The 16,117-nt window shown below is 43.0% G+C and overlaps 1 protein-coding gene across 11 annotated transcripts in view; it reads right to left on the reverse strand.

The window, feature by feature from the left end:
* ATXN1 (ataxin 1) overlaps positions 1 to 16,117 on the reverse strand; it is a 412,814-nt gene that overhangs the window by 240,506 nt on the left and 156,191 nt on the right. For all 11 annotated transcript variants that reach the window (XR_006966045.1, XR_006966044.1, XR_006966046.1 and 8 more), the window contains one exon: positions 9,950 to 10,078. The gene's annotated coding sequence lies outside the window, so the exon portion shown is untranslated. The remainder of the gene's footprint in view (positions 1 to 9,949; positions 10,079 to 16,117) is intronic.

Below are 16,117 nucleotides of genomic sequence, written 5' to 3' on the forward strand. Positions count from 1 at the left end.
TGCACATAAAATATCTAAAGACAAATACTGTAACACAGTTAGCAGGTGTAGGCTGCCCCTGCATCTTCTAGACTAATTCTTAAAATCAAGCCTCAAGGGCACGCTTTTTAGGAAGATTTAATGTAGTAAACACAGACTCTTTATATAGCGACTATGTGCTTTCCTAGGAAAATTGGAAAGAGCTAAAGTAAAAAAGTCTGAGGAGCCATTTGTCTTAATCCAGTTTCCAAATCCAATTTCATAGTTTTTATGCCTTCACAGGGAATCATGAAGAATACGTAAGAAGCACCATCGATCAAAGATGGGCTCCCGAAGTTTCTTCACTTAATTCGATTTTCTTGTGCCGCTCCTCCTGTATTTCCCGAACAAAGCGCTTCTTTTCTGCGTGTGATAGTTCAGACCTGCGAATGTCCTCGGGAATAATAAACAAACAATCAGGGCACGTTTTCTGCCGCAGAGAGCACACTCTGTAACATTCTTCATCCAAAGCATTTTGAACTCCAAGCCAGCAGGGCTACAATACGAAAATACCCGGCCGGTATTCCAAGAGCTGCCAACAATAGAGAATTTGTATCTTTCGACACTTACTGACACTTCAACCTGTTAATAGGTGACTCCTACTATTGTTCTAAATGATGAACAGGCAAAGACTCTCCCCGCACACCCAATGTTAGTTGCATCGTGCACTTGGGTTGCAACAGTAAAGGCTGCCGGAAGGCATTTTACTCTCACGGTTTCCCGTCACCCTTTCTCATTATCGTCAACGTGTCCTCTCCGTGTTAGGATGTACAGAACAGAGGCGCACGTGTGTTGTGTCTGTGGCTATCCCCACAAATGCACGCATGTTCACGGATGCACACACAAATATGCTCGGATGCACACAGACGGATCCCCGCGCTCACATCCACTCAGAAATCGAGCTTGCTCCCCTGCCTGCCACGCATGTCACACACACAGAGCATCCAGGTCCTAGTGGTCTTCCTTCTGTTACCTTTGGGAGGGGATTAAGATAAAAGGCTAAAATAAAAAAAAGAAAAAAGAAAAAGAAAAGGAAAGCCAAGTAGACACTTCATGGAGTCTGTGATGAAGACACAGAAACCAATGAAGACAGATGGGCTGCTGGCGGCATAAAGGAAAGTTCGGCACGTCAGCCCACACTCTGCAGGGATTTACCCAGCCTAACCTTCTCCGTTTCGAGCCTTCATCCTTCAGCGTCCTACTTATCTTCCTCTTGTAGTTAGCCCACCGACCCCATTCCCGTCTCTACCTGGACCTCCCGCAATGGGGACTATTTTTTTTTTAATTTTTTTTTTTTTTTTTGGTAACCTTCATTTATTTTTGAGAGAGAGACAGAGTATGAGTGGGGGAGGACGGAGAGAGAGGGAGACACAGAATCGGAAGCAGGCTCCAGGCTCTGAGCTGTCAGCACGGAGCCCGACGCGGGGCTCGAACTCACGAACAGTGAGATCACGACCTGAGCCGAAGTCGGACGCTCAACCGACTGAGCCACCCAGGTGCCCAGAATTCTTTCTCTTTACTCTGTCATTCGAGGTTTCCTCAGAGAAAACATTTACTGTACAATCACGCGGTGGAAAAGCCCAGTGGAGAGTGGATGGCTCTCTTACGGAACTCACTGGAAAATTCTTGGAAAAATCCCATAGACACAGAAGAATTTCTGGGCCAGAAAAATGAGGAGCAGAAAATATAATTCATGAATATATTTAAATTTTTACACAATAAAATCTGCCTGTCCGTGACTGGCTCTCGAGGGTTATTTTCCCAGGGGATCAGGCCCCCGGAGCCTTCTCCACACTGTCAGCACAGAGCACATTTACTGTCATAGCACGGGGAGGGCTTCAGAGTTCACAAAACATTTTCTTTTTTTTCTTTTCTTTTTTTTTTTTCCACAAAACATTTTCTATGCACCACCTCACTTGATCTTGACCATACCCCGTTAGATACAATTATCTCCATTTCATAGATTACCAAAAAAAAAAAAAAAAAAAAATCCCTCTGATTTTAAGTGATTTCCCTGTGGTCACAGAGTTAATAAGTTGCACAACTGAATTTCAAAACCAGAATTTCTGATGCAAAACCTCCTTTTTTTTCCCCAAGGCATGAATTTTATTTAATTGTCCTTGAATTCATTGGTTCCATTTTTATATACTCTGCTCATTGCCTAAAGACTGTATCTGTTTCGAAATGAAACTAATCCTTTAAGTCCTATTTTTCTTTTTCTTTTTTTAATTTTTTATAAAGTTTATTTACTTTGAGAGAGAGAAAGCACGCGTGGGTAAGGGGCAGAGAGAGGAGAGAGCAAAGATCCCAAGCAGGCTCCGCACCAGCAGCATGGAGCCCGACACGGGCCTTGAACCCACAAAGCATCATTGCGTAGCCCCTATATTTCTTTTTAAAGGTCTCTCTTTTCTGGTTAAATTAAAATGCCCACGTTCCTTTAGCACCTGCTTCCTTTACCCCCGGAACCTCCCTTTTGAGAGATCTGAGGTCCTATTATCTAATGATCTGATTATTTCTGGGTTGACAAACCTTTGCTTTTTAAATCATTATTATCCTTGCACACACTGCCCAGTATTTTTCAATTTGACCACTGCTACTCCCATGTTCTTACTCTAATAGTTCTCAGAAAGGTTACTTCCACCCCAGAAAATCTAAAGAGCTCTACATTTTTATTCACCTGCCTTTGTGTATCATGCACATTTCTTGAATTTTCCTTCCCGGCCACTGTTGTTCTAAAGACCCTTGAACTAAACAGAAGGGTTGTCTGGTCCTGCCAGTTGACCCTTCCTGAGCCATTCAAAACGTGCCTTAACGGAAGGGCTTCTCAGCATAGTTCGTTCTGATGTCATAAATACTGAACATGATATAATCCTACACGGGAGGCAAAAGTAGTTCTAAGCAGACAGATCTATTTACGTGCCAACACAGCCTGATAATTAGACCACTAGGAAAAGAGAGCCAGAAAATCCCGACACGACAGCTTAATGGGACACCGGACAAGACCCCTCTTCGGTGTGCGTGTAGGAAATTCTTCACTGAGGTCAGCACAGCGCTTCCGGTGCTACGGTCCGCGCTGTCTCGACCGCAGAGACGCTCGGATTCCGGGCGTACCACCCCTCCCTTCTTGCCACCCAACTCCACTTTCCTGCTGTTTTAATTGGATTATTTTGGAATCTGCTATTTCTGTCTCACTCCCTTCCCCAAACTGTCATATAAGTGCCGCAGCCTGACTATTACTCAGCTGCCAAATTTCATTCCAGAGATGGCTGTATTTCAGCGGTAAGTGATGTCCCGCTGTGCCGTCTGAACACTAGCTTAAGGGGTTAAGCATGTGGGGGGGTGCCTTTGTGTAGGAAAGGGGGTGCTTGGTTTTATTCTGTCTTGCCGTCATGAGTGGAGGAGCAGGTTATCAGCTCCCCCTGAGCAAGGAGGGGGGAACACACCAGAAAACACTTGAGGCACATATTCAAGTGCACTAAGACATAAAAGATATAGACAATGACTTACAGGTTCTTTTCTACAGGGTCTTCAAAGCCTTAAAACATCTGGAATGTAAGATGATCATTTTTAGAAGGGAGGAAGAAGCCTCAAAGAGTAACCCATTCACGTTACAGATATAAAACTGGGAGGCACAGAGTAAGTGGGTACTTGGTTCAAAGTCCTCCCGGTCCCAAGGCCAAGGACGTTCTAACTGGACTTAGGTTCATCCACAGACACACTCGGAGGATCACATCTCTGCCCGTGGGACCAAAGACAGCCCCGGTTTCTAAAGCTTGGGATATCAGCACTAAATTTCTTATTCTGTTTGGTTAACATTTATTTGTTTCAGAGACTCAGGATCAAAGTTGATCTCTACCAGCAAGAACCCAGAGTGTAAAACAGAGGGAGAAACAGAGTAGAAATAGTAGCAGTAAATAGTTCCGGGCCAGGAAATGTGGAAAGGTTTGTATGTATATAATCTTCACAGGGACGTGCTGTCCTCACTTTAAAGAAAAGAAAAATGGGGGAGAGAGAAGACAGAGTCTTTTTGAAGAGAAAACAGGAGGGACCACATATAGTTGCCAAGTCATAAAAACTACCTTCCCAAATTTTACTGAAACATTTATGAAAACCTAAATAAATGTCATTGATACATTGCTCATTTAATCTAAAGAGATGACCTTTCTAGATACTGCTTGGTACATAGGGGCATGAGTCTGTTGTTTATTACTAACTCAAACAAAAAAGTACATCACTCCCAAGAAGCTCTATAATTTCCAAATCTTACAATCATAATGGTTCTTTCAATAGTCAATGGTTCACTGTTTGGACACGGGCAAAATGAAAGGCATTAGGATTTGGAGGGGGTCTTGAGTCAGGGAGGAAAGGGGACTAGGGGAATCTTCATGCCTCCTTCCACCTCCAAATCCTGCAACATCAGAAGCTGTGATAGTGAACATTCTAGAATTTAGAAAACATATCTAAATGCTTCATCTCATTTGATAAACTCTAAGAGGAAAAAAAACAGACAGTACTCTGAAAAGTACCCCAGAATACTGACACTTTGAGATTTCTACTATTCATTGCTTACACGTGGGACATAACAGTTTGCCAACAATATGGAGAGCAGCATCGTGTATCAGAGGGGAGGGAATCCTGCAGCATTTCACCTGAGGGTCCCAAAAGACAACGTGGCGGGCTTTGGTGTCAACCATTTTCTAACGTGTTTTACTCCGTCAGATGACACAATATTCTACCTTACTTCATGAGGTAAAAGAACTATGTGATTGCACACTGACACAGTAAATCACATTATTTATAAGGCTTTCAAAGAATAAAGAGCTTTATACAGAAGTCTGGTAACTTGTTTCAGAAACTCTAATATACTCCAAAATCGTTTTGAAAAGCTATGCCTACATCTAAAACACTATGTACTCTTGAGTCTTTGTCTCTACGTTTTTCATTTTGCCATGAAACACATCATTAAGTGTTTCAAAATAATACCTTCCCCCAAACTGGCTATGAATTATGGAGGCTTTTTTTTTCAGGAACTGGAGTGGAAAAGGGAAGAACATATTTATGCTGAAAGATAAGTGTTGAGGAGATCTCTATTGTAAATATTTAATGACTATCAATAGGGTTTTCTTAACCATGGAAATGTGCATTACGAAACCCAGAATGCACAGTATATGCCTGTGTGGGGTGGCTGGGTGGGTTGGGTTGGGGCGTGGGATAAACAATTGAATTGGGCTTGTCAGAGAAAGAAAAAGCTTTGAGGTAAAGTGTAAGGTAGAGCCCCAGAAGACAGCAGTTGACCAGGGAAAGACAAAATAGAGAAAAAGCCTCCCCCCCGCCCCACGAGAGTCAACCCAAAGCTAGAAATGTAGCCATTACCAAAGCCACGTTGCGGGCCAAAGAAGACAAAAGAAATCTCTGAGTGGATTTTATTTCTTAAGAGACCACAAAAGCACCCACGAATGGAGGGAAGAAGGTAAAAAGAACCATAATCCCACAAACAAGCAGAGGGGAAGAGCACCAAGTCCTGGGGAGGCCAAGGTGGGACAACTGACGTGGAACTTAAATCTGTTTAAAGTTAATAACGTGAAGTTAATTATGCTTGTGCGCAGAAGGTAGAGTTCATTATATACTCAGTCTCACCCTGTGACATGAATTATGGTGGATACGGCCAGAAAAAGGAGGTGGTTAGTCAAAGTTAGAGTAAGGTAAGCAGGTGCGGGTAAGGCAACCATTCTTCCTTGGGGTGGTGGCTGAACAAAGAAAGTTCCGCCATATAGCAGGAGCCAGCCACTCTGCCATCTGACAGGTTTATACAGTCACAGACTAAGGCACATTCGTTTCACAATTGCTTACAACATGGTCTGCCACTAGCGGGCGCTATTTAGACTACCTACCCTAAGGGGTCAATCGTTGCCTGAATTTCGCTGGCCCTGACCGTGGGCACTCAAGCAGGGTTCTAGAGCTGCCTCCTCTCCTCACCATCTTCCTTCCCAATCTGGCCCCACTGTCCATAACCACAACCTCACTGCCAGTTGCTGACTGCTTTCTGGTTCTTTCTGCCTTCCGGATCGATGGGTCTTTCTCCACTGGTTTCTCTCATTTCAGATGCACTCTACGCTTTCTTTGAGAATGGCCCAGTTCAGCTCTGTGTTCACTCAAACTAGGTTATGATGCTCTCGACTGATCCTCCCTTAGAAATGTGAACTCCCTTCGGGCAGGCCTCATGGCTTGTCTCTTCCATTCCATGTCCCCAAAGCTTAGAACCTTACTCGTTCATACCAGCCCTCCCCTAAGAGGTATTTGCTAATGAATAAATTAGCAATGAGTGATACATGAATTAGTCATGAGTGATACACGACTGAATGGGGTTAGAAGTCAAAGACATCGTCTCGGTTTCTTGCGATTCAAACACTGTGCCGTCGCCCCGCGCTGGCAGAGCCCTGAGGCACCCCACAGGCCCTGGGGGGACTGTACGGATGGAGTTTGCAATGGCGATTTGGCCTGGCCTTGCAGATAGGTTTTCTACGTGATTGCAAACATGGTGTGGTTATGGAGACCATCAAAAATGGCGGGACCACAGGGGCGAGGCTATGGCACAGTTACATGTGGTTAAACATCCCCCCGCTCGTCTGCCTCCCTAGAGACAGCCATTCTGGTAAGCCCTTGGCCATCAACAGGCCTGCACTTGTGCACACCGGCAGAAGAACTGTTTCCTCCTCTCTGTTTGAGTCCCTGTTGATTCTGTAGTTTAGGAGGAACGGGAGCGCTGTCCAAATACCAAACGCTCCATATGTTTACCTAATTGCCGTTCTCACCACCGTGAACGTGCAGCCGTCCTACCTACACTCATGAAGCGCCTCCCTGGAGTCTGGCAGGACATTATGAATTCTTTTCCTGACCTATATTTACCGACACAATTGTTGTCCTCTCTCCCTTTGCGAACTTCCTAATTTTGTCGAGATGCCATATGTCTGTGTATAAATGCAAGTTTAACTCTCTTCTTCACTCTTATCATCATTTATGGGAGGAGAATTTGTGAGCCATTAAAGAGGACTTCTTAAGCTAGACTGTCTTAATTCGGAATTCAGATGGTCCTCCTTCTATTGAAAACGACAGAGCTGCTCAAATTAAGACTGCCCACGTGGGCCAAAGCAAAGGTGACGTCTGTACACACAGGAGCCGCAAGGATAGGCGGTGAAACGCATTCGCCGAAGCCAGTCAAGTTGCCTGGCGTCTGTCTCCTTAACGCCAAATAATCCTTGGCCTCTTTTTACTTCTATGTTTCAACCGTCTGATGCACCTCAAGGATGGAGGGGTCTCACAACTGAACGGTTTTCCCTCCTGTGTTTATGCGGGATGAAGCATAGGTTTCCTGAGAGCTGGTGGTCTCTCATTCTACCCCCTCTTTCATTGAATTAGGGAAAGGAAGCTTATTTAAAGGGGGAAATAGATGAGGCTGGGAGGTTGTGCACAGAGCCAGACAGTTGGAGACTCTCCGTGTGCAGCTCAAAGGGGCCAGGAAGCCTGCCGGAGGCGAGGTGCTCGCTGTAGCTCAGAAGCAAGGCAACAAGCAGCTGGGAGAAGGTTCTGGTCTCACGCAAGGGCTGTTCCTTTTTTTTTTTAAGTATAATTTATTGTCAGATTGGTTTCCCTACAGCACCCAGTGCTCCTCCCAACAGGTGCCCTCCTCAACGCCCATCACCCATTTCCCCCTCTCCCCCACTCCCTATCAACCCTCAGTTTGTTCTCGGACCTTATGAGTCTCTTATGGTTTGCCTCCCTCCCTCTCTAACTTTTTTTCCCCCTTTCCCTCCCCCATGGTCTTCTGTTAAGTTTCTCAGGATCCACATATGAATGAAAACATACGGTATGTCTTTCTCTACCTGACTTCTTTCGCTTAGCATAATACCCTCCAGTTCCAACCACGTTGCTGCAAATGGCCAGATTTCATTCTTTCTCATATGCAAGGGCTGTTCCAAGGGTCCCACTGGCCAGGTGACACGGATGGATGTCACAGCTCCGTGGTAAACGGGTCTCTGGCTTACAGCTTTCGGTCAGTTCCTCCGAGACTGGGATTACCCCATTAATTCAAATTAAGGCCATTCAGAAATATACTAAAGTTTTTTGGGGGCAGGGAGGATATCAGAGAAGGATGAAAAGAAAGAGGAAGAAAAACAATAATTTTACAAGCCTGGATGACACTATTGGTTAAGTGTCATATTTTGCTTTCTTTTTACTTCTACCATGACCATTTTCTGCTATCATTAAATATTGTTTTCTAACAGGCTTTTTTAAGTTTACGTTTTTATTTTGAGAGAGAGAGAGAGAGCATGAGTTGGGGAGGGGCAGAGAGAGAGGAAGAGAGAGAATCCCAAGTAGGCTCCGTGCTGTCAGCACAGAGCCGACCTGGGCTCAATCTCATGAACCGTGAGATCATGACCTGAGCCGAAATCAAGAGTCAGATACTTAGCCGACTGAGCCACCCAGAAGCCCCTTGAAACAGGATTTTTAACCATTTTCAACATTTCACATATATTTTGTTGCAACACCACCCTCTGGCATGGGTGCTATCGCTATCTACATTTTATAACCTTAGACACTCGAGATGTAAGGTAACTTGCTCAACGTTACGCCTCAACAAAATAGCAAAGCTGGACTATGAACCCAAGCAGTCCGGAGCCTACATACGGTCTTTTCTACCATGATCTACAACCTCTGAATCATATGGAGCTAGCATAATTATATTCAGTCATGCTCCCAATGTTGGACATGTGTATGTATTTAATTTGAGTCTAATTTCTGATCCATGTTTAATGTGGACCATTCATTAGTTTTTCTCAAGAATGGAAAAAAGAAGTTTCCCATTGAAACAGTATTGTTCTCCAGCGATATCATGGCTGTTGAAAACTACTTGGCCAAAGAGAAGAGGAAAACTTAAAATTCCGTACGACCCTTCCATGTCGTCTTGATTTAAGCATTATTTCTCAACTGTCAAAAACCGGTACGTTTTAAACATGCTGCTGTCCACGGGAGAAAAGTTCTTCAAAATAGTATGACTTACAAATTTACAAATCAATGCCTCCCTACAAAAAAAAAAAAAATAACAACACATGGAAATACCATTTCTCATCATCATTTGGCAAGACTCTCTGTTTTCAACATTTTCAGCACTGGCAAAGTTGTATGGAAACAGGTACTTTCATATGCTGCCTCTGGAAATATAAACTGGTATGATTTTATTGGAAAGTCATTTGGCAACACGTATCAAAAGGTCTTAATACTTGGAACACTTCTAAGCTCTGAAATTTACTGGTAAGGGAGTATCCTAAGGAAGCCACTAGGAATGGCAACGAATATAAAGCTATAAGAACATTCTTGGTCGCATAAGAGCCGAAAAAGAAAACCATAAACCCTAAATGTCCGGTGACCAATTAGATATATTTTAGGATATGTATTCAACGGTACACGATATAAGATTATAATACTATATAAACGCTAAAAATCGTGCTGTAGATATATATCTGTTGGTATGAAAAGACGTGCATTATTCCACTTTTAAGAGGAACAGAAAGGTTAGGTAACAGCACATACTGTAGTGTTCCTGACTACCATCCAATGGTAGTCTCTCTAGCTGAATTTATGCACACCATCATCAGAAATACCTCTTTCTTACCAGTGCCTTACCATCCATCCTAATCAGTGATCTCAAAATAATTAGAAGCCGTTTTCTCTCCCACAAAAGAGCGAGGGTTCCGTTTTTGTAAGACACAGAAAGAGTCAACAGGTGGTGACTATGTGAATCTACAGGGATTTTACATTTACATGGTGTGTTTCCGTGTCCCTGAGAACAGACAGCCAGACCTCCCCGCCACCATCTTGGGGGCCTGACAATTAAGCGATAGTTATTACGGGGGATGGACTGTGGAGGTTTTACCTGTAACATGTGCTTTCATCACAATGGAGAAACATAAGCAGTCAGTTCTTTCCCAGCAGATCTTTCTGCGCAGATTCTGCCTGAGTAGCAACAGTGGCAGTAGAGAAAGTCACTGGAAAATGCCTAGACCTGTAATTACAAACACAATTTCCCACTGAGTTAGGCAGCTCTCTGTGTCCTTCATTCACATCAGATGAAGTCACAGAAAAGAGAAACACAGGTGCACAATCTCTCCCCCCGTCCCCCACACACACCTCTTATGGCAAAATGTCAAAAACTCAGCAAGCAGACCCATAGTAGGTCCGCATCTCCAGGGATGAGAGGATTCCGGCCAGGGGTTGTCACCCAGCACCCCATCTTCTAACCTCGGGGATGTCACCATCAAGATGATGTGGCTCCTTCCCTTCCTTCCCTGACTAATGATTCCAAAACTTCAGAGAAATTAAAAAACAAAAAAATAGTTCTCCAGAAAATGTCAGAACCATGACTGAATTGGATGGTTCCCTAAGATTCCTTCCAGACACAAAGTGAAGCGAATTCAGTACCTGTTTTCACCATAAGAGCCTGACTTCCACTTTTGCAAGGAGAAGTGTCTCTCTGTTGATGATTCAGGGGCCGCACGGTAGTGGTGATAAAATTCAAAGTCATCGCTAACATTCATTGAACACTCCCCAAGTTCTTGGCGTTATGCACACTACCCCACTCTATGGCACCCTTCCAAGTGGCCACCAATCATTATCATCTCTGTTATTGACAAGAAACCTGACGGTTTCTACAGCTAGTAGATATTACAGCTAGGATTTAAGCCACTAGTGTTCACAGAAGCCATGCTTATGATTACAGTGCTATACCGTATCTCCAAAACTGATCTTGCTATCAACATTCCTGTGTTTATCACAAAAAAATTGAATATCAAATCATCACCCTATTTTCCCCAGAGCTGGTATGTTATGTAGGTCTCAGCATCACTAACTCTTCTCGGACGTGGCTGCCCCATCCATTCTAACTCCCAAGATAAATTGAAATCAACATGTTCCTATTTCAATCAAGAGCAAATGTATAGTTATTTCGGTAAATTAAAAATGCCATCTAATCCCAAATCCAGATGCCGAACCACAAAGGAAAAACCTAAAATCCAAAGTCCTCCCTAAACTGGCTACATTTTATTGGAAAGAAGACAGATTAATAAAAGCTGTCTCAGATTAATTAAAATCTCAGATTAATAAAATCAAGAGCCATATGTGAATCCCTAATTTAAGACATGGAAGACGGGGCGCCTGGGTGGCTCAGTCGGTTAAGCGTCCGACTGCAACTCAGGTCATGATCTCATGGTCTGTGAGTTCCAGCCCCGCGTTGGGCTCTGTGCCGACAGCCCGGAGCCTGGAGCCTGCTTGGGATTCTGTGTCTCCCTCTCTCTCTGCCCCTCCCGCATTCATGCTCTCTCTCTCTCTCAAAAACAAAAACAATCTTCAAGTCATGGAAGTAAAGAGAGAAATTTCTATACATTATAATATGCCTATGGGTTGGTTTAAAAAAATACTTAAAACATTTTTAGCTACTTACAGATTCTATCTACTACAAGTTTTATTTATTTTTTTTTTAATTTTTTTTTTTCAACGTTTATTTATTTTTGGGACAGAGAGAGACAGAGCATGAACGGGGGAGGGGCAGAGAGAGAGGGAGACACAGAATCGGAAACAGGCTCCAGGCTCTGAGCCATCAGCCCAGAGCCTGACGCGGGGCTCGAACTCACGGACCGCGAGATCGTGACCTGGCTGAAGTCGGACGCTTAACCGACTGCGCCACCCAGGCGCCCCTCTACTACAAGTTTTAAAATCATTGCAACACAGAATAGATTGGAGCATATCAAGAAAGCAGCAAAGTTATTTATGGGTCCTACGTGAATTTCCCTTTCGGACATGTGTATATATACACACAGGTTTTATTTGCACTATTCTGGTTATGCCTCTGTGCTTCGTGCATGCCGCTACCTTTGCTTAGCAAAGGCCATTTGCCGACTAGAAAATGCCAACTCATTCTTCAAGACCAACTTCAAACCTCCATTTCTTGTGATGTCCACTCCCCCCAGCCTGTTTTCTGGAAATCCAAGCAACAGATTCTACCCTCTCCTATTGTCTTAGCTCAGCAATGGGCTACATCTTCCTCTCCCAAATGATGCCCCACAAGCAACTACCCAGTCATGGATTCCACCATCAGCACATACCCTCCTGCCTCTCCCCTATACCACCATCGCTGTTCTAGGCCACCAACCAGCACAGCTCATCGGGACTATTGCACTGGTCTCCCTGCCCCTACTCCTGCCACCCACCCTGCAGCCCATTCTCCTGCCTAAAGCAAGGCAGTGGCTTTCCACTGAGCCGGATTCTTAGTGTGGCCCAGTATGGTCCAGTCCTCGTGTTCCAGCCTGCACTCCAGCTTTTCCAGCCTACTTTTAATTCTCTAAAAGCACTTTGCTCTCCTAGGCCTCAGGGCCTTTGCACATGATCTCTTTTCTCCGAGTCACCCTCTTCAGATCACCTTGTATTCTTTTCCCCTTCAGATCTCAGCTCAGCCCTCCTCCTCGCGGAGAAGCCTTTCTGGCCTCCATGGCCAGGTCACTACCTCCTACCACACGCTTTGACAGAAGCACTGTCCCTTTATATACCAGTCAGCTGGGTTTTTTTAAGTTTATTTTATTTATTTTGAGAGAAGGAGAGAGAGAGTGTGTGTGAGCAGGAGAGGGGCAGAGAGAGAAGGAGCGAGAGAAAATCCTAAGCAGGCTCCGCGATGTCAGCACAGAGCTTGAACCCACGAACCATGAGATCGTGACCTGAGCCGAAATCACGAGTCGAGCTCAACTCCAACTGAGTCACCCACGTGCTCCTATATGTCACCTTTATAATTTTACTTCTTTTTTTCTAGATTTGTTGATTATCGCTTGTTTCTCCTACCTACTAGTAAGCTCTAGGAAAGGAAAACTGTGTACACTCTTGTCTATCCTTTTATCCTCTGTATTCAACACATGCTTGGCACATTATAGACACTCAGTAGAAATCTGCTGAATGAATAAATGAGAAAAGGAAGGAGGAAGGGAGAGAAGAAGAACATCCCTTAATAGCGTTTGCTGAATTAATCTGCTGATGGCATTTCAAGGCAGGCCTTCCATTGGACAGCGTGCCAGGCTCCTCGTGATCCTCCCCGGCCAGCTGTGTCACACCTCCAGTCACCCTGGCCACTCAGCACTTCTGAATCCTTGTGGCCTCCTGACCTGACCAGCCCTGCCTTGCTCCTGGCTCCTGTCCACACCCTGGTCCCATCTGTCCCCTCTGCACATCATCTTTCTAAACTCATTCTTCAGGTCTCAGAGCCAGGACTCCTTTCTGTGAAGACCTCTCTAATACTTTGGGAAGCCGGTGCCCTCTTTCCCCATTTTTCTGCAACACCCTGGACCTTTCCCTATCAAGGCAATGGTCACATTTCCTTGTACTTGTATCTTAAATGAGCCCACTTCTCCCAATACACTGAAAGTCCCTTAAAGGTAAGGGAGGGGTGTTACCTCATCAACCATCTCCAGAGATTAGCACAGCAGCCTATAACACACAGTCTATAAATCAATATTTGTTGAATGAACACACACATACACACACACACACACACACACACACACATATACACACATATCTATTATATATGTGTACAAATTTCATATGTGTAAAGCTTCAGAGTTGAATATTTGAAATATATTATTATTATTATTATCATTATTATTTTAAGGTTTATTTATTTTTGAGAGATAGAGAGAGACAGAGCATGAACAGGGGAGGGGCCAAGAGAGGTAGAGTCAGAATCTCAAGCAGACTCCAGGCTCTGAGCTGTCAGCACAGAGCCTGACGTGGGGCTCGAACTTGCAAATCAGATCATGACTCATGAGATCGTGATCTGAGCCGAAGTTGGATGCTTAACTGACTGAGCCACCCAGGCACCCCTGAAATACATTATTAATATAGTATATTTTAATTATTATTCAATGCCGTGAGACACAATGGTTATCACTTCATCTGTAAAGTGGACATAGGGACACACTCCTGTAACTGAGCAGTTGGGGCAAGTGAATGGAGTAAGTAAAAAGTTTAGCACAGAGCTCAGCATTCTAGAAGCACTCTATAAATATTAATTGCATAATCATTATCACTATCAACATCATCATTAGGGCAACCAAGTTGAATTTACAATCCATGCTTCAAAATTTAATAGTTTTATTGGCCAACGTTTTGTCCTATTAAAACATTAATTAGCATTAGCATCTCGGCAAGACCATAAAAGTGGCTAAAATTTGCATCTAGCAAGCTAAGGAAAAGGAAGAGTCTTACTATCGCTGAAGGACAAATTATTGTTTTAGTAATCGGCCATGTATGTGTAAGTTACAAAAGCATCAACAGAAAAGAAGTCTCTCTGTACAAAACCCATCTATAAAATCTAAATGATAGAAACAAATATTATCATTCAAATGCTATAAACGTTTAGCTGAAATAATTAGAATTGCTTACTGTAAATGATTTCTTTCGCTTAAAAAAAAAAAAAAACAAAACCCAGAGCAAAAACCAAGATAGAGATTCATCCTTTTCTTTTAATTACTGGACAGAGTAATGTGATTTTATAAATTATATTATGTATTTGCTTGACGAATATGCCATAAAACATTTGATTTCATAGCAAACACATTTCATGTGTCGTTGTGATTTAGAATTGCTGAAATTTAATGAAATAGACTATGCAGAAGAGGGGAAAACAGGCAAGGCAGTTTTTTGCAACAGTTTTTTGGAAAAAAAAATAATGTGAGGATGAATTGTTTACAAATGCTACCAGAATATTCTCTTGCATATTGGCCAAATGTAAATAATGAATATTAAAGTATTTTGTATACTGAATGTTCTTTGAGATATAAGGTACTATCATTATTGCATTTTGAGATTTCTATTCTCAGTTCATCTTTATCACTGTGACAAATGATACAACCCACAGCAAGATAGATTTCTAATTGGGGCTTAACCATCATTTGAAATGTACAAGAGTCACAGAGGGAAAATATTATAAAAATGCTAAATTCTTAACTTCTAATTGTTTTACCACTAGAATAGTAATCTGCTTTTAAACTGAGTTATACTTCCATTCATCGGTCATCACCACTGAGCACTTTAACATAATGCAGATAAGTTGTTCTTTGCAACATAATTAGGATGGAAAGGTAAAACAAACTGAGCAACAAAAAAAAGTCTCTATTTACTTAGATAATTTTTTTTTTTAATTTGAGAGAGAGAGAGAGCAAGCAGGGGAGGGGGCAGAGGGAGAAAGAGAGAGTCTTAATCAAGCTCCATGTTCCACGGAGAGCCCAACGTGGAACTCAATCCCACAACCCTGGGACCATGACCTGCGTTGAAACCAAGAGTTAGATGCTCAACCAACTGAGCCACCAAGGTGCCCCTTTACTTAGACAATTTTTATCTGAACTTACTATTAACTTCATGATCATGATGCTTATGTTCGTGTCATAAAATCCACTGAAATCTTGGAAATTCATAAGGCAAAATTCCTCCCTATTTATTATGCCGGTGCCTCAGTTGGGAATGCCCTTCTCAGTCGTTCAAATGTTACTCTTCCTTTAAGATCTAGCTCAGCCATCACCTATGCTGTGACATGCTCCCACACAGACCGTATTTGTCCTGCCATGTAATGTTTTCCTGTCTCAACTGTGAGCTCCTGAGAGTCACTGACCATCTCTCTGCATTTTTTCCTAACAGCCTACACAGTTCTCTCAGTAGATACTGGCTCAATGTGTCAATGAATATACACACGTTGATACTCTTAACACCCTGGCGAAAAGGTCACTAATTGTGATCTAAAGTTAAAGGTTAAAGTAAAAAAAAAAAAAAAAAAAAAAAAAATTCCATTTTTAGCGAAATGAAACTCTTAGCATTTTCACTTCCAGATGCATCGACATTACATAAATGATGTTGAAACTATTTCAGAAAATAGCCATGCTGCATTCCTGTCTGAGAATTGGTCTGAAAGATATCAAGCCACCCAGGGGCCTCTGGGTGTTCCCATGACAAATGTTCAGTGGGGTATTGATTCCACACATTCATTTAATGGAAATCGAGAGTAAGGTTC

This window comes from Lynx rufus, unplaced genomic scaffold (genome assembly GCF_022079265.1).
Source record: "Lynx rufus isolate CCGP_SWC_20201006 ecotype Redwood Valley unplaced genomic scaffold, mLynRuf1.p SCAF_6, whole genome shotgun sequence".
Taxonomy (NCBI): domain Eukaryota; kingdom Metazoa; phylum Chordata; class Mammalia; order Carnivora; family Felidae; genus Lynx; species Lynx rufus.